The sequence below is a fragment of the Botryllus schlosseri genome, chromosome 3, assembly GCF_051294905.1.
Source record: "Botryllus schlosseri isolate E-star chromosome 3, Bs_hap1, whole genome shotgun sequence".
NCBI lineage: Eukaryota > Metazoa > Chordata > Ascidiacea > Stolidobranchia > Styelidae > Botryllus > Botryllus schlosseri.
The window spans coordinates 10,324,906-10,348,626 of NC_137238.1; the positions used below are offsets into that span (position 1 = coordinate 10,324,906).

General features: G+C 39.4%; 1 protein-coding gene and 1 long non-coding RNA gene across 3 annotated transcripts in view; one reads left to right on the top strand and one right to left on the bottom strand.

Moving 5' to 3' along the window:
- The window catches only part of LOC145434884 (uncharacterized), a 553,571-nt gene that overhangs the window by 461,820 nt on the left and 68,030 nt on the right, over positions 1 to 23,721 (bottom strand). The gene's annotated exons all lie outside the window — the stretch shown is intronic.
- LOC145434851 (uncharacterized) overlaps positions 1 to 23,721 on the top strand; it is a 342,686-nt gene that overhangs the window by 74,441 nt on the left and 244,524 nt on the right. The window lies entirely within an intron of this gene.

Genomic DNA, 23,721 nt, shown 5'->3' on the forward strand with positions numbered 1-23,721 from the left:
CATTTCGCGGTAAATCGAGGTTTTTTTTTTTTACAGTGTATAGGATTACCATACGCCCTCTTGGGGATTTGTCCTCTTTTTTGACTTTTTTGAAAGTGTCCTCGGAGGACACCCCTTTGTGCTCTTATTTGAAAATTTAGGTCATATTTACAGCAAAATGCGAGTGATATACCGTAAATTAGCATAGAAGTGTGACGCTCCGGCTGGGCGAAAAGTTGACATTTTTTTTAGTCAACCTATCACAAAGTGGCAAAAATTCACCGATTTTTGAGAATTCTTCTCCGGTTTTGCAGGTCTCAAATTTCTGAAAAAGTGTCCTCTTTTTAGATCTCCAAAATATGGTAAGCCTAGTCTTACCGCCCCTCTTCCTTGTGATATTTTGAACACGCTTTTACAAGTCCACTTATACCGTAGGCACGTGTTTCCGAATGGTAAATCCTCCTTGCTTACTAATTGAGGCAGACTCCATACGATGCTCGTTCAGCTGACAGAATTCGCCGATCGAAAGCTTCTACTCAGGTAATTACCCGCTCGAAGAAGCACGTCCGTTCACTACGTCGTTTACCCGCAACTGTGTTCAGAATTGCGTCGTACCATCACAACACCGATGCTAGATTTTATCTGATGCCGCACCTTGCATCGATCATAGTGTGTCTCTGAATTAAAAGTAACTGACGATGAGTGTAGCGTTTTTGATACGTTTGACCCAAGTCCAATTATAGGGTAATATAAGGTATTAGACACAAAAATCGCCAAAATATCTATATGATATACGTGTTATCATTGCGAATGATTACTGCTATCAAAATATTCAAGTGAAAATATTTTCCCGCTGCCCGCTATTGACCTCCAGCTCGTAATTGTTGTTCTGTGTATAATATGAATTTTATACGTGATAATTCTCTCATCAGTCACAACCTTACATGCCACCAAACAATGCGTTATAATTGCAAACAAGCTGATCGCTCTTTTGAACATCTTTTTCATATGACGATAAGGTCGGCGCGGAATACTTCACTATCATCAAGGGGCGTGCCTAAAAAAGTTTGAGAACCGCTGTATTAGAGAGGAATGGCGTTAGTCTAATTCTTATTAAATTCGATAAATAGTACATTATTCTAATTTTAGTTGTAATCTAATGAGGAAAATATCTGTGTACCTATAATTCTATTTCCAGACTGATTTGGAAAAACTCGTGCCCCTATAATTCTAATTCTAATGTAATTTGAAAAAAGCAGGAAATTGTCTAGTTGTCCTACTCTTGTCATATAACAGGGGTTCTGACAGTATGGTTCGCCAACAGTATAATTTTGGGTCGCGATCACTCCGGAGCGATTTTTAATGTGGATGCAATATTTGTGGAATTTCGTGCAACAAATAAATTCTTTGCGCCTAGCAAGATTTCCTGTGGCTGGTTTGTCACATGCGAGGTCACTGTGTTGGGTACTATAGCCAATAAACGAGGCATGTAAAACAGTCGTTAGTACAATATGGCATGATCAGTAATATGTGGTAATCTTGATATTACACAAGCAGTTTTGAATCCATGATAAGATTTGTCTGACATTGGTTACTCTGGAAAACAGCGTGGAGACCGCTGGCATAATGTAGTGTGGCTATGTGCAACGAGCGGCCACGGAAATATGATACACACACAGCTTTTTCGAGGCCAGCCCATTTCTCGTCGGGACACATTAACGAATCAAGTTTTTGCCAACATACGGCTGGGCAAGTTGGCAAAGTGCCGACGCTGGTTGGCCAAAACCTTCGATATCGACATGTCAAGTCTACGAAATGGTCGGCACTGAATAGTTTCACCCTTGCAATACGATTGGACATGGTTATACAAATGCGACCCCCATAGAGGGCAATAATGTATCCCAATTTGAAATGGCTTGTGCCATTCGCATTACATCGAGCCGCGTTGCGTGTAACTGGGGATGTCCGCGTTTACTCTCTGTCAGGCGTAGCATACCAATATTTAAAAAAATGTATTATTTTCGAGGAGTTGGGCTTGGGTCGCAAGATGCCAATAAATCTCTGATTTGGGTCACGATCTAAAAAGTTTAAGAACCACTGTCATAGGTTCGAAAGATTTGATGTTCCACGTATTGGTATATAAATATTATAAATATATAATTTGCTTACGTAATTTCAAAATATGCCAGTTCGCTGAAAGGAATCAATTACCAGAATTGGTCACGTCCTTTAGCATCGTGGCGTATTATCCTACTCTGTCCTCATTTGCATGCGACACTGTTTCTTTACCATTCGACTTCTCTCCATGTCGGGGTTGCCCCCGAGGATAAGGGATTGGCATTTCAATTCGGATGAGATTTACATTGGTTACCTACTCTGGCCCCCGCAATCCTACCAACTTTTGAAAGATGCCATACGGCTCTGGAATGTATTGTATTCGCCAACGCTTATTTTATACGTTGAAATGGGATTTTTGATTTTTTATGGGGATTTTTTCGGAAGCTGTATGCTGGGAGTCTGATAGTACCTCAGTGATAGCTTGGTGTTAATCGGAGGAATCGCATCTTCTTTTCCCAGAATATATTTTGCTCCGCCATGTTTGGTATTTGTACGGAGTCTCCACTCGCTTCTCCGTAATTCAGGGCCGTTTACCTATAGCTACCATATGCCCGGAAGGACGATCTTTGTTTTGGTCCACACAACATGTGTGTCAGTATCAGTAATAAGTGGCTTATCCGGGAGTCGAGTCGGATATGTGACCTTTTAAGTGTTTAGTCAACACAACAAGATTTCTAGATAGGTCTACAACTTTGGGAATCAGCACTTTTGTAGTCAGTTAATCTGAGTTTTATGATTTGTAAAAAGGGCCTTCTTTCAGGAACCATAATATGGTAACTCTAGTTTAACAATTGTGGGATTGTGGTCGCATTTTATCCAAACTGGGGCCTGATTCTAAGATGCAGACATAATTTGCAGATCTCGATCATATTAATTCATATCGCTTAGGGTGACCAACAAAATGATATGTCTCTGTGTGTCGATATGGCCAGCGTCGAAATGAGCAAAACCGTCATTACTATCAGTTGGCAACGTAAACTTCACATGTACAAACTGCGAAGATTCTTAACCTACTATCCCAGATAAAAGCATTAAATCACGAAAGCGCTTATAGCACTGCCATAAGCTACAGTCAAAATTAGCACTTCACCGCCAAGTCATTGCTTTAATTGCTCCGTGCTGCTTTACAGCTTTCTGATAAGCAAGGTCGGTGAAATCGCAGAATATTTTTGATTTTAACAAAGTAGAAACTAATATAATTCTAATCTAATATATTGCTTTTCTGAAAATGCATTCGCATCCGCTGCTTTCAGCAGCAAGATTTCAGGAATAACCCTCTCGTACAGGGAGATCCAGTGACAAGCCGCCATCGGATTACTTACACCAGGGGTGGGCGAACTTTTTTACCTCGCGGGCCGCTTTCAACATTTGAATCCATTCGCGGGCCGCTCTCTATAAAATTGAGATACCAAGCCAAAATTCAATATTGGTATTTGATTATATAGTGGCCGTCGACATGGAAATAATATATATTTTTTTGCATATTTAAAACAAACCAAACATTGATTTGATGATAAGGTAAACGCGTTAGAAACATTGATTGAATTTATAAGCTGGTCGTACTCATTGTCGAAATTGGGAATGAAAGTCGGTTGTCCAGCTTCTTAGTAGCCTACTGGATGGAAGTTGTAGTCTGTGAGCAGCGATCTGTTCATATATTTGCTTCTACAATAACAAAATATTATAAATATAAATACTTTCACACATACGAAGAACGGCTCTATCTAACTCACCCGTGAAGCGTTTTTTTCTTCTTCCAAGTGCAGCACTAAAAGTAGTAATCTTGCTCGTGTTGTCAATCTGAAATCACAATCGTGGTCCGAGTTAAGTCATTACCGTTTTCACTTTCTGTGATGTGTAGCAATTAAAATCTTTCAAAATGCATGGGTCTCGGGGTCGGGCTATCGCGCTTGGGGCTTTAGCGGGTCGCACAAAACGATGATGTTAGCACCGCTCTTGTAGTAAAATGGAAACGCCCAAAGCTTCTCCACCAAGTCTAAACCAGAGAAATTCGTCATTGACTACAAGATCTTTAGGTCCAATACACTATTTGCATCCAATGTAGAAACGTTCCAGTTTCGAATAAATTTTGTCAGGCGTCTAATCTCTAGAGTCTAGACGAAAATGACAATTATTGTGCTATTTCGCCGACCTTACTTGTCAGGTAATTGTAGTCCGAATGACCTCAAGCGGGATTAAATATATACCGTGTTCTCATAATCGCGAATACAGTAGGGATGGTCTGTACCTCTAAAAGGCAGTGGCGTAGCAGCCACTTGGAGGTTCTGGCTCTGCGCCAGGGGCGGCAGGCTCCAATGAGGCTGGACAGTGCAGGGTGTACACATGCAGCCGGCTAAAAGCAGCGTAATTGGTAGTCCTATATAGCTGGCGTCCGGTGAGGTAAAATTTAATCAGACTGGTCTCAATCGAAAACTAGTGTCCCGCTGATTTCGAATATGTTAACATGACAATGGAACCACTCCACAATAGCCGTCAAGGCCGATTGCTCCTAACAATCGGAGCGCCGCAACACAATGACCAATCGACCATGCTAGTGGAAATTATATCGAGCGATTATTCGGGAAATTGCCGATTTTCAGACCGGCTTTTAAATTTTATTTCAGGAATCATGGCAAAGATAGCTTTCGATTAAGATCAGTATTGTTAAATTTGACCGCAGGGAGGGCTTGGCTAACTATATAGGATGACCATGGCCAATTATGCTGCTTTTACCTGTCTTATCAGAAGTGTCTGGCTAGGTCAGAGGTCTCAAACTCAAATGTGCTCGCGGGCCAATTTTCCATTTTAGACGACGACGCGGGCTGCAGCATCAATAGGGGTATTCAATGTCTTTCCAGGAAGGCCTTATTTGACGGGATGGAATTGTCCTATTCAAAAGCAGCCGACCTAACAGACTGACATTCAATCCACATCACAAAAAATGTGATTTACTTTAGCAGCAATTTGGACCTGGAATGAAAAAAATTATCATATATTCATAACTATTTGAATAGAATTGCCGTTGTACTTGATAGATAATAGTTATAAGATATAGACACCATGCGAGCGGACAAATGCATGATGTCATCATAAAAGCTATCACGTTATTATTTTGCAGCTATACTATGAATATTTTGAATTTTACAGATTAATAATAGGTATTGATCTGATATCACAGCATTTAGGGTTGAGAAGTGTAGCCCAATCCAGGATTCGGGTAGGCCTATACTCCTGATAATTGGGCTAGTAATCTCATGATTGCCCTTGGTCAAATACCTTGGAATATTGGGGCATATAAATAACAATATAAATGTATTAATGAACGTGTCATGTAATAAAAGTATGTTACTCAGTATGCTACCTTTAAGTGGCCTTAATAACATGGATATAGGGACCGAAGATGTAACTAACAGATTGCAATGGCTCGCCAAAGTTCGCGTCCAAGTCACAACCTACAAATTACAGTCACGAATCATCTAAGGCAGTGGTCGGGAACCTTTTTCGACAGAAGAGCCATATTGACCCAGTATATTTCCAATTGTAACGCCTCAAGAGCCATACATGTCAATCAACTGTTATGTCACTATTGAAAATTCGTGACGTATTGGTACTAATATATGGGCTTGGTAGTGTGCTCCATATTTTCTGCCCATATACGCAGGCGGAGCCAAACATAGTCACTGCAGCACTACATACGCACTGTAGGGTGTGATACGTCAGTGACGTGGCGTTAGGGGAGGCGAGTGAGGCGGTACCTCCCATGTCGTCAGGGATGAGCGAGGGAAAAATTGTGAAACCTTCGATGATTTTTATCGGTATTTTTTGATCGATGTTTTTGAATGATTAGATTTTAAACATTTCTAATCCCAAAATCACTTAATTTTCATATTTATTGTTCGAAAATGAAGCGCGAAAGGAGAGTTAAGGCACATATGAGGCACAGACGGGCCAAGCCTCGCCTGTGATAGCGCAACTCATCGTAAATATACCTTAGAACTTATCATCTCTGATATTATTCAAATGAAATTGTCGCGCTGATTCCGAAGATCTAAATATTGATCGACTTCTAAAGTATTTGGCGCAACAGAACGCTTCGCTTCAAACCTACATTTGACGGCGGTTATAGAAAGCTACTTACTTACGTTACCAATCACAAACTTGGATAGCTAGGGCGTTGTTTTTAATTTGAAATTGTGATTATTAATGCCACTTCCAAGGAAGTTTATTTGTCGTCGTCGATCAGGAAGACAATGTGTAATTTAAAACTGAATTTTTGCTACAAGCGTAATAGCCACGTCAAGGTATCAATCAAGGTATTGTGCAATCCAAGATTTCGAGGCGTGCGATGGCGGGTAAATCGAATACGCCAGTGGTGTTGGCCGCCGGTGCGGCAGCAACTTAAATGTGCGGGTTTTGAAAAGGGAAACGGGCTACGAACTCATAACCCTGGTTACCCCACTGTCTTGACCTCTCAAAGATATGTTTATGCTGCCATGAGAATATTTATTCGGGTCGTCATGAAACTTTACTAACAAGTTCCTGAAATATTGATAAATAAAGTACGAAATTAAAAAAATTGTCAAAGAGCCATATCCCATACCCAAAAGAGCCATATATGCAGGGTTGCCATACCGTCCTAATTTCTAAGATTTGTCCTTATTTTAAAGGGTTACGTCTTAGAAAACTCAACTGTCCTTATTTCTAAGAAATGTCCTTATTTTCGACTTGCGTCCTTATTTTGTCTTATTTGCAACAACTATAGAACTTCGATCATTTTCCTCTGCTATCTGTGTTGCATAATATTCTACAATTATGTTTTTGCATCGGGATTTTATGACATCATAAATGAAAGGAACTCCCGTTGCGTACGCACCATATGATTTGACTTGCAAGTGGTGCGATAGCTTAGCTAGGGCAGTGAGTGGTGAAGCAGTATCGGCTGTACCAAGCTATCGCAGCAGACATCATTTTAGCAGTAAACAGCAGTACCAGGTTTTTGCTGTTTAGTCTAAAGCAGAATAAGCTGTAATGAAGGCAGCATTTATTACGTACGATAAAGGGCGTCGACACTTGAGTTAAAATGTAAAGCTTTAAATCATTGATAAACAGGGTTGTAACCTAGTCACATGGTTCCGAGTCACGAGTCAATCTTACTTTTGTGGTTATGACTCGAGTCAAGTCGAGTCATTTTCAATTCATCACCGAGTCGAGTCCGAGTCCAAGTCACCGTTTAAAGGGTAAAGTCCGAGTCATGGTGTTATGACTCGAGTCGAGTCCAAGTCACAGTATTGAAGTCATGTTCAACTCATGTTTTCAATCCTGCTTGGGTGATATCGAATTCCTTGCTTGCCAAACATGCAAACATGCTCATTTTGTCCATATCAGAGTCTTGGAACGTGTTTATTTAGGCAGTTAAAGGACAGGTCCTGACCTCATCTACCGATGCTACAGATAACTTCACTAAGTTAGAACTTAAAATCAAATATCTGTCTTGTCAGTCTGATACATCACCAATTCAAGCATTCAGTTTTTATGATGAGCTCATAGCTCATAAATAGCTGATAGAGAACCATCGAATTCATGTTTACATACTATCTGATAGAGAACCAACGAATTCACATCAAGATACCAGCTGATAGAGAATCAACAGATGCATGTTTATGTAGAGGTATTTACAACAGGCCAGCATGCACAGGCCTTTTGATACTTAAGGTTTTCCCAATTGCATTTGAACAGTCCTATTGTACAAACATCACGCGGCATTAGCCATTCATTATTTCTCACGTGCACAATGCACATACCTAACAAAACCTCAAATGGACAAGGATATTGTGTGTTTTCACAGACAGCAGATCAAATCAATGGTGAGTTACACTTTAAAAATACCAAAGTGGAAACGAGCTCCTCAGATATATTAGAGCGGTATGGCCTTAGAATAAATCCACCTCTACTGAATACACGTTCCACTGGTGCACTAGATGCAGGAACTGACAAGCATTTTTGAACCACACTGAAGAGCATTGGACTCATTCATTCGAGTCCCCCAAAAATGCAAAGAATCATCGCTTTCAAATCTACACATGAGTTTATCAGTCTCTTCCAAGTACTTGACCATCTGAGTCATTGCATTGGCTCTAATTGAACTTTGCTTCGATTGTTTGCTTCTATAATTGAAAAGTCTTACGTACTTTGATTGCGGAGGATCTAGTACCTCTTCGTCACTGGATGATTTTGTAACTTGGCTGATCATATCGTATGAATGAGTGCCAGCCTCAGTCATTATCAACTCTATTATTTTCTGCCGCAGTGCAATTAGGGATTGTTCTGAGCAATTTAGATCCGTAAGCCAATGGAAAGTAAAAATAGGATCGAGCACGCAAGATGTGAGGTAGATGGTTTCATCAAACGGTTCGGGATTACCGATAGGCCTATCCAAAGACTCATCAGTTGTGCTCATGTTCACATTTTCAAACACTCCTGCAAAACGCTTTAAAAGAGAATTTTTCAATGCTTCAACTAATGCGCGCAAGTAATTGACAGTGTGGAAGTGCCTATTCGTATGGTTGTAGAGTGAGAGCAGGGTTGGTACGACCCTAATTGGCATTGGGACGGGGCAATGCTGTCTGGCGAAACGAGAGAGTAGCTCAAGAGCAAAAGTGCCAGGCAGCATTGTTGCGTCCCAATGCCAATCTCCACAACAATGAAAAATTCGCGGCTGATTGTGGGGGTTCCAAGGCCGCGAGCGGAATAAAATTTATATTTTCGTAATCAGGGCAGAGTCAGCTTTCGATTGATACCCGTTTTACCAAATTTAATGCTCGGCAAGCTGGTCAAAAATGACCGTCAAATTGCCTGTAGCCAAATGGAAATTGTGACGTCAATCAATTTCACTGAGCCGTGAGATTTGCTTGTGTCGACACCATAAGGGCATTATGATATCATTGTCTGTTGTATTTGCGGCGGCATATCTGATATCAGACATGTGCAACGAAAGCAGTGGTGACAAATAGCAATGTCGGCAGAATTCGTCAGATGTGTTGAACTGGCCATTACGATTCGCAAATTTATTCATCGTCAAGTCATATAAAATATGCCGAGTCATTGACTTAGGTCGAGTCATGCGTAATGACTCGAGTACAAGTCGAGTCAATCCAAATATTGACTCGAGTCGAGTCGAGTCATTTTCCCATTTCAAGAAAATGACTCGAGTCAAGTCGAGTCACAAAAAAATCGTGACTCGAGTCTGACTCGAGTCGAGTCATGACTCGAGTCATTACAACCCTGTTGAGAAATTCATCTAAATTATATTGTACAATGTATATATAGTGTTAGCTACTAATAAGGCTAAATCTGGTAGTTAAAATGAGCAGGCGTGAAAATGATTTTCGTGACGATTATGAGAGAGAATTCAAAGGTATCAAACGAAGCTTGAAGGGCGAGTGTTTCGCACACTGCAATATCTGCAATTGTGACATTAACCTGGAGCTGGAGGCCATAGGAAAGACCGCTATTTCATCTCATATTGATACCCTAAAACACAAGAAGTGTGTCATAATGATTAATTCGAGCCAGTCGATGAATAATTTTTTCACAAGATCGATCAGCACCAACGACCACAGACTACAAGGCAGCTGCTGCTGAGGGTATCTGGGCATTCCATACTGCAAACACCAGCAATCATTCCGCACCAACGATTGCACATCGAAATTGTTCAGAGCAATATTCCCCCATTCCAACATTGCAAAGAAGTTTGCTTCGGCCAGGACCTAGACTACAAGCATACTCGAGTTCTTGCTCCATGCTCAAAAAATGATTTTGTCCGGCCTTTTTTCATCTTGATTGACACCTCTGATCACCAAGAGGTGAAGAAGTTTGGTTTATCACCCCATGGGGGGCTCAATACCAACATGTTTTTTGGGGGCGGGCTAACGAAGTGCTGTTTCGACCCTGAATAAAGGTAAACCTAGACCTGAGATGTCGTGAGATCCATGAAGCACTTTATTCTAACAATAGGATTACCATACAATATCGTGAAAATTTACCATTTCTGCGGATTTTACTCCAGTATTCTGAGTTTGAAAATTTTGACAAAGTGTCCTCCTTTCACGATTCCAAAATATGGTAACCCTAACTAACAAGGAGTTGTTGGAGCAGGTTGTCTCTGGAATGTGATATGCCACGGCTCGTATAAATACAACGTATGTACCAAAATGCTTTTTAATGTTAATCTAATTTTTCGACTGTCCTTCTTTTTGGGTCCATGTCGATGGCAACCCTGCATATATGGCTCGCGAGCCATAGGTTCCCGACCACTGATCTAAGGGTCGGATTTTATCATCATGTATTGAAAATGTGACGAAATAGTGAATCTTTTACTGCATGGTAGCGTTTGCAATTGATGTGATGGTAAAGTTTGATGAATAGTTTCAGTCTTTCGGAGCAATTTGAGAAGGAATTTAAACTTTTAAACATTAAAAGGTAAATAGTTGGCACTTATATTTTGTCAAATACTTGAAAATCTAAAATGTCGTCGCGGGCCGCGTGTTTAAGACCTCTATGGGCTAGTGGGTATTCAAGTGTGACAACTAAGTTGCCCATCTATCCGTAGGTTAGTGATCTATACTCTGGGTTACGATTAGGGCTGGGCAAAATCGAGTACCTGAGTGATTCGATTCTGAATCACTTATAATGCTTCGATTCGAGTAGAGTGGAGTATTCGTGTATCACTCATTATGAGGTCAAAACAGAATGCCATATATCACAGTTCAAATATGTACCATTTACGCGACGACAAATAATATAATCGCTGTTATACATCACAATAAAGATACTTTGGTATTTTTTCGACCATACTGATTTCATTGTATTTTGTGACAACTGACAATGTTGAAGGATGATCATGACTTCGGAAATGTGGTATTTCCAGTAAACTTTATAACTTTGCACTATACATGTTTTGTATTCTGCGATACGGCCAATCAATGTTTCAAGGCTTCACAGTGGAAAATAGTATCGAAACTATAATTCTCGTTGATAAATTAACATCAATGGCGAGGAGCGTATAATTTCGGTACTCGAAAAAATCGTTAACTACTCGACTTGAATCATCAGATTGGAGTGCTCGAATCATTGTGCCCATCCCTAGTTACGATTTGGTACAGCAGACCGAGATAGCTGTGAAGGTAATCCGGTCCTAGGAACTGTATAAGTTGGTAATAATTGTCAGATTGACAGATTGTGCTTAACTGTATACAAGTGTTAATTAAGACTCGAAAATGAAATACATTCGTTCGCTATTTCTTGTCTTTATTATTTTCGGCCTTATTAACGTTACGACGGCGAGGCTGAGACGCGGCATATTATTTCTAATAATTTTTATTGAAAAGATTGCTTGAACATGAATATATGCCGGAATTTGCTTCGGTCTACTTAGGGGCGGCATTTTAAGCGAGAGCCAGGGGCCGCAGCACATTCTGCTACGCCAGTGCTGAGAGGTTCAGGTTCGCGTGAACACGAACCATTTTGAAAGGTTCTGTATGAACGCGAACGTGAACCTATGACATCGCATGCCGTTATATTTTAGAATTCCAAGTCTACATTTCAGTGAAGTGATATGGGGATAATATTGCGTCTAATGTCATGGAACAATCTTCTTCCTTAACTTTAGAGTTATTGAACAGTAAAGATAAAAAAAAATTCATTATCACCGGGGAATTCAACATCAACTTATTGGATACACATTTAGACGTGATATCGAGTCACGGCACTGTTAAAATTATATCCCATCCTACAAGACTCACAAGAACATATAAAAAAGTTTCGGACCATACTTTTACAAATATTGCTGATCAATCAATATCTCCCTTTAATGTGGAAAGTAACTATCGTGATCATTATCCAATATCACGTCAATTTGGATCTCGCCTTAAACGCTCGAAATTAAAGTAGCCTACATGCAAAGAAATCTACAAAAAAATTAACCTGACATCTTTCTACTATGATTTTGAGTGCCTGGCAGGTAAATCCGATACTGTGATCCTCCATAAGAACAAATTTAATGAAACATTGGATTACTTCATGAGAGAAATCTCTTGCATAATCAAGAAACATGCACATTTAAATACTCCATCGAAGAGTCAACAAAGAATGTCCAATAAACCTCGGTTATCTCTTTGCATACTGGTATCCATAGGGCACAGAAACAGTAGGGTTACCATATTTTGAGGACGTATGGTAAGGTTATTTGTCCTCCTTTTTCGAGTTTTTGAAAGTGTTCTCCGAGGACGCCTAAATGTCCTCCTTTTTAGCAATTCGTCCTCCTTTACACGTTTCAGAGCTAATATAGTGGACATATTCTAATGAAGATGGGCAAACATAGGTCATTCTTGGTTCGAACGATAGTGACGACCTTTTTTTTAGTCGACCAACCGATAATGTGAAAGAAAAAAGGTATTTACCATTTTTCAAGATTTTCTCGTGTATTCTAAGTTTGAAAGCTATGTAAAAGTGTCCTCCATTCCCGATTCCAAAATATGGTAACCCTACCGTTTGGTAATCCTAAGAAACAGACTCTATAGATCACTGAAGAATAAATGGTCAAAAAATTGACAACTGCAATTAAAAAAATATGTCAACTTACTCTCTCAAATCAAAACGAAAGCAATGGAACTATATTTCTAGAAACACTTTTCTAAACATCAAAATAATCTGCATGAAACACGAAAGTCCGTAAATCGTATTATCAACCGAAACAGTGCGTATGTACAAAATGATTCCTATCATCATCAGATTTATTGAGGATTCAGTGAAAAATTGGCATACAAAACTGTTGACCAAGGTGAAACAGAAACCTGTAAAATTCAGATCTGCAATGGAATATTTTAAGGCTTCTCATTCTCGTCTCTTCTATTCGGCCTCAGCTCAGCTCCAGTCAGTCAGTTGCTGAGAAACAATAAAGCAGGATACGAGATGAAAAAGCAACGAACTCTGATGCTCAAAATATGATACATCATCTCTTGTTCATGGATGCGAGATGCGATTTGGACCTGAAATAAAAACAAGTGAAAATTGTTCATGAGTTTCCGGAAGATATAAAAATGAAATTTGGGTTGGATAAATGCTCAAAACTCGCCATATCACGAGCCACCACCACTGGCGGCATGAATGTCAGAATGGATGAAGCTATAGCATAATTGAATGCTGAAGATCACTATCAATGTCGAGCTACCTGTGAAAGCGACAACATAAACATGCTGAAATGAAATTAAGCCTAAAAAATGATACACTCGCAGTCTCAAGTCAATCCTCAAAACTGACCTTATCTTCAAAAACAAAATCAATGCGATAAGCAGTCTTGCAGTGCCTGTCTTGAAATACAGCTTTGGTGTGGTGAACTGGCGCAAAGATGATATAACAAAAATTGGACACAAAGTCTAGAAAACTGATGACAATGCACCACATGCATCACCCAAAATCTTATACTATATGACTGTACAAGTGTACATCTCTAGAAAAAAGGTGGTGAGGACTACAGGAAATTCAGCAAAGTTTCAAAACAATCATGGGCTTGTCACAATACATCTACAACAGCGATAATATCTACTGCAAACTCATGGCAGAGGAAGACAAACAGCGAAAAACAATATCTCTGAGTTATCGACACGACAAGTACGCCAGAGAAGTCAACATGGAAACAACTAACCTGTGCCCACACTGCAGAAAACAACATCGTCAAGGCGAAATCAATAGCACAAGCAGCACGAGTTCAACACAAAAATGCAACACTCAAAATGAGAGAAGCGATAAGGGGGTCGATGCCTCATCAAGGACATCAGACAGACAGGCAGACAGACAGACAGACAGACAGACATTCATTGCTTCGTCAAACGTAAAAAGTTGACTGGATGTGTCGGTATCGCCAATAAATACCTTGTTACTCGTCACCTCCACGGCAGTGAAGTAATCGAGTGTATTCATTTAAATAAACATAACGGTGGACAGTCTGCAACACAGAAGAAAATAATAATCACAAATATATAACAAAGACAGCAACCATGGTAACACACCAGGAAAAGCAATATGAAATCAATGAATGGATATACAATATATAAATTAACGGGTATATTATCTCATATGTTACTGTAATTTGAAAAAAAAATATAATCCAGGTATTGGGTTCTAAATTTATGCTGAGGCAGCTCTTTGACACTGTCGGGCACGCCATTCCAAACATTTGGGCCCATACATTCAATGGACTGTTGGGCCAGTCTGGAGTTCATGCGGTGAGCATAAAGATGACCAGATTCCGATGATCTAGTAGAATACCCATGCACAGTACAAGATTGCTCAAACAAGCCATTAAAGTGTTAATAAAGATTAAAATAAGTAATTATAAAGATATTTCCATTGGTAAATTTATGAATCAGGTTGGCTACTTCATACTTATAGAAATAGGGTAGCTTAAGTATCCTAAGAGCTAAATAACCAGGAGTAGCAGAGGACCTGGAATCTATGCCACATCCATTTCTTATTGCTCGATTTTGGATGACACAGATTCTGTTTAAATCCGTCTGATTGGCCTTCCCCCATACACATAATCCATAAAGTAGGTGAGGGTGAAGTTAACTTCACAGCCGCATGGGGGCGAGCTTTCATGGACCTGGCAACTCTGGCCTAAAACCGGCAATTGGAGCAGTCATTTGCGCAGCACAGGACCAATCACCTCCTACAAAGTACTATTGCAAACGAATTCTGAAGCAGAACGCAGACGGCAAATGCAGAATGTGCCACAACCAAAATGAAACTCTAGCACAGAATCTCATGTTTGGCCGAAGCAGACTTGCAGCTACCGAATACGCATGAATACACAGCAGGATCGGTCACTACATTCATCTTGAATTATGCAAACACTTTAACAACACAACTTCGACAGAATTGGTATGACTATACTGTTGCCGCAGAATCTCACACTTCACTGAGTTCGCCATACGCTACTGCTTTTGATTGTGACGCATGAGTAGTTTATTTTATTTCGTAACTACAAGTGCTTGATTCATTTGGAACCACGCACACTGCTGAAAGGAGTGATACTTGACGTATATTAGTTAGGGTTATATTCGGCTTTGATGTGTATTTAATTGTCGTATTTGATTGCATCAGGAATCTGGTATAAACAATTTGGTCAGTTATGTTATCGCTGGGAATTGTATCATTAAAAACCCGTACTTCGCCCAAGAAGGCGCAACCGAAGCGTAGACAGCTGAGAGTGCAATGTGGTCGTGTACCAATAATAGGCTCGACTTCTGCGGTTACAACAACAGTCCAGCACCAGTGACAGAAAACGACCAAGTAAAAATTCTGTGGGATGTAGGCTACGTGTTATAATTGTAGGCGAAATCAGGAGCAACCGCCCGGATATGATAATCAAACTAAAAACGAAAACAGAATGCTTATTCGCAGCTGATCACAGCATAAGGAATCAGAGAAACAAACGAAATACGCACATCTCAAAATGGAATGTTAGAAAATGTTACGATGCCACATAAACATTTTACCGATAGTGATTGGCGCTAGAGGGGTCGTAAGCAAAAAACTGACGAGACATATCCAACAGATTCCAGGTAACGTTCGATACGACATGATCCAAATGATCACGTTCCAGTGTTGGGATCAAGTCACTACCTTCGAGTCACGAGTCATCTCGAGTCATTGCACATTTTGACTCGAGTCAAGTCAAGTCAATCGATTTTCGAAGGTGACTCGAGTCAAGTCAAGTCACTCGTTTTTTGGAGGTGACTCGAGTCAAGTCAAGTCAAGTCAAGTCAAGTCACGAGTCAAGTCACGATTCAAGTCAAATTGGATTCCGAAGTATGAGTGATCATGCAAAGTCATTAAAATTTGCTAACTGGGTGAACGACAGATTAACTGGACATTTATGTTGCATCAAAGTACAGATATAAAGTTAAATATACATGCAAAAAGGTGCTGTATCGCTTACGCACACTTCGAGCTGCTAATAAAAAACTTGAGTAACTGCTGCGTATAGACACATGCTACAGTCGGTTATTATCAACCAAAATAGAGGATCGAATACGAAGCCTCGAGAAGTCGTAACAAATTGATATGTTACAGTAGCCTACACTACCCATCTTACACACCTGCGAGAATATAAACACATAAACGATGTTCGTTCGATTTAAATTATACCAGAGGGTTGTTAAAGGTGAGCACTGCGTACTGAGCACTGAGAAACAAAGATACGTTGCTATTGGATTAATCTACTACTGCTATGACAACGGAAGCTGTGATGGCTTCGTTTGCGGTCAATTTGCAATCAGTAAATGACTGGTTGCCCTCACAAGTGATATCGGCGTATCGTGAACAATCTGAACATACATAAAAAGATGGGTGATTTAATCGACACCGTTTAGTTGATGACTTGAAATTGACTCGTAAATTTTGCTCCGAGTCACGAGTCAATTGGCATTTTTGAAGCGCCGAGTCAAGTCAAGTCAAGTCATTTTTGCAAAGTGACTCGAGTCAAGTCAAGTCATACGAAAATGTTGTCTCGAGTCTGACTCGAGTCAAGTCATGACTCGAGTCATCCCAACACTGTCACGTTCTTGGGCACTGTGCATATTCTTCGGAAGGCCTTGAATGCACCATTGGACTATAATTACACTTGTGCGCATAATTTCGGTAACTTGGATTCTTCATCTACCGCAATTCTGTAATCTGGCCACTCCATGTATTGCATATGGATAACAATTTGACAGTATTACTGGAATTTTAAACATTTACTTTAATCTCGCCATTTTCCTTTAGCGACAGGTTGCTCCCCGGATCATGTGTGTATTTACCAGTTTAACTGTGAATAAAGAATAGAATAATATTTATACACAAGCTTCATCAGTATCAATACTAGCTGTAATAAATGTAGAACAACTTTCGTTTTGATGTGAGGAGGTTCGAGGGGCGCTGGTACTATATTCGTGGTCCAGGGGGTGGTAGCGGAAAAAGTTTACGAAACACTGATTTAGACTTTACGTTGAGCCCATAAGCGCGAAGACTCAGCCTGCTGCTGGCGGACCGTTTGCGGTGGCCGGCGTTTATCTTGATCTCCCAACGTCATACCTAAGTACCCCTTGTAAGTGCACTTGGTGACATTTCACATATTGAATCGCTTCATATTCAATTGCTCAACGTGTTCTAGTAACATATGTAGCACAACAAATCTAGGTTATAACGAGACTTTCTATTTCTAGATACAATACTCATTTTTTACATATTTGAAACACACATGAATTGGATTTTCTAAAAATCATAGTAAGGGACAGTATCTTATATTAAAAGGCGCCGGAAAGCGTGTTAGATTTGTGCCCAATAAATAATCGGTGATGAGATTAGTGTCATTTGACTCTTTCTGTAGCTCAAATGATGGGAAAGGGGTAATTGACGTAATCTCGAACGTATCATCGGTCCCCACCCGGTGGGTCCAATGGCACGAGAGCATGGGACATATGAGACGTACGCTCAAAACTCAAATTTTTCAATTTGTTTATTTGTGTACTGTAATTTAAGCTGCAACATGCCAATGAAGAATGTTTCGTCGCCACCTACAAGAATAAAATAGATTATATCAACTCAAATGTTGGGATAAAATGACGTTTTGATTTCCGCGGAAACTTACAAAATTATTGACACATACATATTACCGGAAAATCAACATTTTGACTTTCAAATAGCCTAACTCGTAATAGCGATAAAACACCACAGGTAACAATATAGTCTCTATATATTTAGGCGTGTTTCTGTTGTTGAGTGATTAGTTGGTCCAACTATTTTGCTTGATTGGGCTATGGTACCATAGGTCCCCCACCCTATAAATACTGTAATTGAATTGTAATTGAAATAGTCTACTCGAGGATGGTATTGATTCAAAAATATGTGCCATTATATACCCTGATACACGCCTTATAATTCACATCAAAAATTATTGCGGGTTTGTTAGTCTGGAAGGTGATATTAAAAAATGTATATGTCGATCCAAATGTACTTTGCACCCACTAAAACGTAAATCATTTTTCACATACCCCATAAGACATGCAGGTCGTTCTTTTCTGCATGTGAGGAAAGATTCTGCCAGCACGCCATTGTAGACAAAAGTCGCGTACTGAAATCATGGGATTATCGCAGATAATTTTTCAAGTACTTTCGGTCCCAGTGTCTCATCGGCACCTCTTCTCCCCTATATTACCGACAAACATAAAATTTATCATGACATATGTAGGAAGTGGCAAGATCTCCAAACAAATAGGACCAATTCATAAAAAGTCATGCCAAATACAACATTTTATTCTAAATTATGCTTGCGCCTAGGAACGCAGGAAGATGTGCTTTATGCAGTGTGCACGTAGGCTTTATAACCGCGAATTAATTCTTACTTAGATCCTGTTGTGGTGCACCACCTTTTGGGTGTGAAGTGAATGCGCACTCAAATCGCTATGAGATTACTGGGGACCCTTTTCAACAGCGCCTGACATATGACCTCGCCGGAATAGGCTATTAATATTCGAATAGTCCATGAAACTTCTAGTTACTTAGGGTTACGATATTTTGGGACTCTGAAAAAAGTAAACTTTTTCAAAATTTTCAGACTTACAATACTGGAGTAAAATTTTGAAACAATGGTAAATCTTCCCGACCTTGTGGTCGGTTGACTAAAATAATAAAAAAGTTATCTTTCCGGATCAAATATCGAATTTGCGGATTTTCCGTTAGTTGAATAAACAAGGGCATTTTTCTGGCTCAAGTCCCGAAATCTCCATCGGACCGTTACTTGGCCGATGATTTCCAATTTCTCTTCTAACTCCCACGTACACATTTACGTTAATCAAGATTCTCAAATAAGTGGACAAATCCAAAAAGAAGACGCATGGTAATCCAAGTTATATTATATTCGAAATCATGGTCGTTGTTGTGGCAGTGTGTTGTAAAGTAGAGTCTTCTGTCCAATTGCATTTTCGATTGGTACATTATGTCGCCATGTAGTACAATTCGACAATATGAATATCTTTTGGGGGTATAATACGATAGGTATAGCCCAAAACAGTGCTTTTCAACCTGTGTGACCAAGCGCACTTGTGCGAATCAAAAAAAATGCAATGCGAATGACGAAGGTGCAGAGAGCTATATGTTAATATTTGTTGAATGAATTGTAAAAAATCCTGCGAAAGTTTTTACATATACAACGGCACTTTGTTGGCTACTGTAGCCTACAACCGAGACACGCTGAAAATATGGCTTGATCATGAGAATTCATGGTATGATTTGTCTAAATGTTTTTTTCTGCAATACATGGACCAAGGCCGTTGGGATGAACTAGTGTAGGGATGTGCAACGAGCGCGTTCAGGTCTATGGAACTTATTCCTCTCGAGGCTACCCCTTCTGCGTCGGGGCACATGAAGACGTAAAGCTTTGGCCAACATACCACTGATAAAATGCGGTGCAAAAAAAATGAGCGGCAACAAAACCCTGGCCAAAATGGCGACGGTATATGCTTTCGATATGGATACGATCCGTTGTCGGCACGGAATAGTACCGTTCTTTCAATCTGAGTAGACAGTAGTACAAATGCGACTTGCAGAGGAATTTAATTCACTCTGATTTGAAATCACGTGCGCCAGACATGTTTTGTGGAACTGTGTTGGGTAGAAGTGTGGTGTACGCATTCTGCATATGTCCTACATATCTGTAAAATCGTAGCATACTAGTGTAATATTAAACATGAATTTCTTTTCGTTGGTGAGGCTCTAATCGCGAGATGTCGCAAAAATTCAGATTTTGGTGATATTCAAAATCTGTTTTAAGGTTAATAAAGGTGTTATGAATTTTCAAGTTAGATTGAGTTATAGAGCCGAGCACACAGATCGTGACTTTATTTGCTCTTCCTACAGACTCGCGAGACATAAAACAGGAAATCAAAAAACAAAAATAGAACACGAGTTGGAGCAACGTATCATAAGGTAGCAAGCTCTAATGAGCATATTCTTCTTGATCGTTTTGTACCTTATTTTCAAAGACATAAGGATAAAGCCTCAACACAAACATATGGGTTTTTCACCCTTTCGACAAACTGAAGCCTCCGGGACCATTGAGTCAGCTCTCAAAAACGATTTGTGCCATCAAGTATTGTATTGTATTGATAAGGTACAGCAGTGGTGCTTATATCCTTATGAGGCTTTGTGCTCTACGACAATGGCACGATGGCACTTCATCAGCACAATTGTAAGTTCAACAGTTCAATGCATTTTTTCATAACGCCTTTTCTTGCACGTTCTCTTCCACGAATCAGTCTCCCTATCGTCCATGCGCCTTTCTTCCTTGGATCATTGCTGTCGACTTTCAAGCTCGGCTTACTGTATTTTTAAGTCACTGCAATCGCAGTGAGGTCAGCGATGAGGAGCCCATAGATAAACCTCCGACACATAGAAACTTGGTAGAGCCGAGATCCGAACCAACAACCATTGGCGTCGTGACGGTGTCGCTTAGTACACTGCGTCACTCGCTTCCCTTCTGCTATCAAGTATTTTCACTCGCGGAAAATATGCTGTACTTTTATAGTAGTGCAGAGAAGATTTTAAGGCCTGGCTATCCAAGCACTAGTAGATGTTATTGTACAAAACCCAACAACTTGTTTGGCCGAGAAGGGTTTTCGTGAAATAGTTGAAATCGAAACGAGGGGATGAAGTTCTCTTTCTAATGAGACACTAGATAGCTTAAGGAAGCTATGGTAGCCAATTTGTTGCACATCTGAACAAAATGTTGTTAAATATCTTCTTTTTGTAAAACAAATTTCGGTTAGTTTGTGCGAATGAAATTTATTTTACAATAAATTTGCGAATGGAGCAAAAAAAGTTGAAAAGAACTGGCCTAAATAATTTCACAAATAAATATGAGTCAAAATTCCAAACGCTTTTGTGGCCCGCCAGTGGTCCAGCGTTCACCAGTTGATACCCTGTCCTAGACAGTGATACTTTACAGGGAAAGTATGCGACATATCACGAGCTGCATCAACAAGTACATCAGTGCACCATGACGTGTACGCCAGAAAAGTACCTTCTTTCATGTAATATGTTAGCTTTCACTATATCCATTGAGGTAATAGAGTGATTAAACTCGACGACTTTTCGGGTGCCTCTTTTCGTGATTATCCGCACACTAGAGCAAACGGTTCCAAAAAGTAAACCAATATGGAAAAGGATGTCCAACGATCGAAGCGTCTTCTTGAACACACTGTTTTTTAAACTTACTTACACTGACAAGCGAGAACAGTGCGTTCATTTGCCTATTTCTTAGATAGGCGTATTTTCGGAATGTGCCGCTTTATACGCCTGGGAATCTCGTCGAAAGATCATAATAATCCCGACCAAATTGTCGGCAATACGGATAAAGTGGATCGAACATCGGGGCAAATATAAGGGAACATGTCTAAATCAGTAAAAATCTGCGAAATCAGGACGGTGTGGCAACTGGCAACCCTGGCTATATTACCCAATAAAAATAATAATAATAATAATAATAACGCGTTCGATTTGACTTACACCATGTAACAAACATATAGTTGAGCCGATTTTTTGATATTTCCTACACCCTATTCCTTATTAAAACATGTTTCTGGCATTTATTTGCCGCAAGTGTCGTTTAAAAATATTATTTTAAGCTTTTTAAACTTTCAGCGCCATGTTTTTCAAGCTCCTTCATTTAATTTCCTATTAACTGTGACGTCATATAGATTCATAATTCAATTCATAACAGTTGGTAGTTAGTAACAATCATCTTGTCACTCTCGGTTAGTCATTATTGGCTACAGCAAGCAATCTCAAATTCCTTTTCGTTCTGTTCTGTAAATTCACTGATTGTGGATCAAGCGAGTGTAATTTCGTCATTAATGTCAACATCACAAATGTGATCTGCGTACTGACTGTTTTTGATATATCCGTGGTCTGCATATCAGTTTGAAACAAATTTATTACAAAATATAGATAGAAGTAAGGTTTTTATTTTTATCAACTTTAATTTGGCATGAGGATTAGAGACAAAAATAAAAACTGAGCATTTCATGTAATCTGCGTAACAAACCGATGAAATATGGATGGATGGCTTAGGGAAGATCGGCATTCAATATCATTTGCTATAAGAATCTAAAAGGAAATTCGAAACCTTATAGATGACTGTTATTTCTGTATGGGTGACATTCCAAGGTTGAAAATAACTAGAAAATGACTTGACATTGCATGTCCTTCAATGCCATCTCCTCTTAAGCACCTGTTCCGTATTGCAGTAGGTTTTCACTGCCCAAACCACCAAGCAAAAAAGCTCCAGAAGACTTGTCATTGCTTAAATATACAGAAAATGACTCCAATGACCACTTCAACATTTCCCATATAGAGATAAATCCAAAACCACACATTCCGAACCAACGCGAACTTAATGATTTAGTTGGGACTCACGACATCAAATGCGGAAATTCTGGCTCCAAGGTTGAAACTACGGAACGATGTCCTTCGTCGAGAAAAGGACATGAGTGATATTCACGGTATTTTTCTGTGACAGCTTCTCCTTGCTCATGCGGCAATGTTGGCAATATATTGTAAAGCACTTGATAATAAAATGACTGCGAGAGAAGCAGGAGCAGGAGCATTCAAGGCATTTGGAGATGTAGTTGAAAATTTTCATGGAAATAAACGAAGCAATGAATATAAATCATAAACAATATGATCCACATATATGAAAAACAAAAAGCGCATGTCCTTAAAACGCAATACCTGCACTTTCACCTTGATTTTATTAGTTCAAATATAGGTTATGTAAGCGAGGAACATATTGACCTGTTTAATTAGGATATGCTTGATTTGGAATGATGATATTAAGAGTGGTGAATTGCATCATGATGGTGGATTATATGCGGTCCATAATGCCAACTGATTTCTCAGTCTATGGACCCAAATCACGCAAACAAAATCACTTCGGAAATTTTTTGAAGTGTTTCAATCCTTTTATGGTCTATGGTAGCCACTATTTATGCATATTCCTTCGTTTTGTTAGTGTGTTTGTGGTGTTGTACGTCCAATGCGCATTGTGGCAGGGCAATTTTAAGTAAAACGAGAAATCACAAAAAGTGACATTTCTTAAAGACTGCGCTCTTCAGAAGAAATTTTTGTATTTTAGAGATTGGTTTGGAATTACAAACCACAATACAGAAAGTTTTTTACTCAATTAAAATTTTGCAAATTTTTTGACATGGTGTTTTTGTGGTCCATAGAAAGAGAATATTTCTCATTTCACAGACGCAAGTCACGCAAACAAAACCACTCTCAAGGTTTTTCATAGTTTTTCATTGTCACTTGATGAATGAGTAAGCTATTTGGTCATATTAACCTTTTCATTAACGTTTTCTACCTCCAATAAATAATTATTATGATTAATACGGAGGAATTATGAGTAAAATCAAAAATTAGAGAAATTGACATTTGTTAAAAATTTGGAACACTTCAGGAAAAATTTGGGTATTTTGGTAATTAGTTTGGAATACTAAAACACAATAAATAATTTTAGTTACCCAA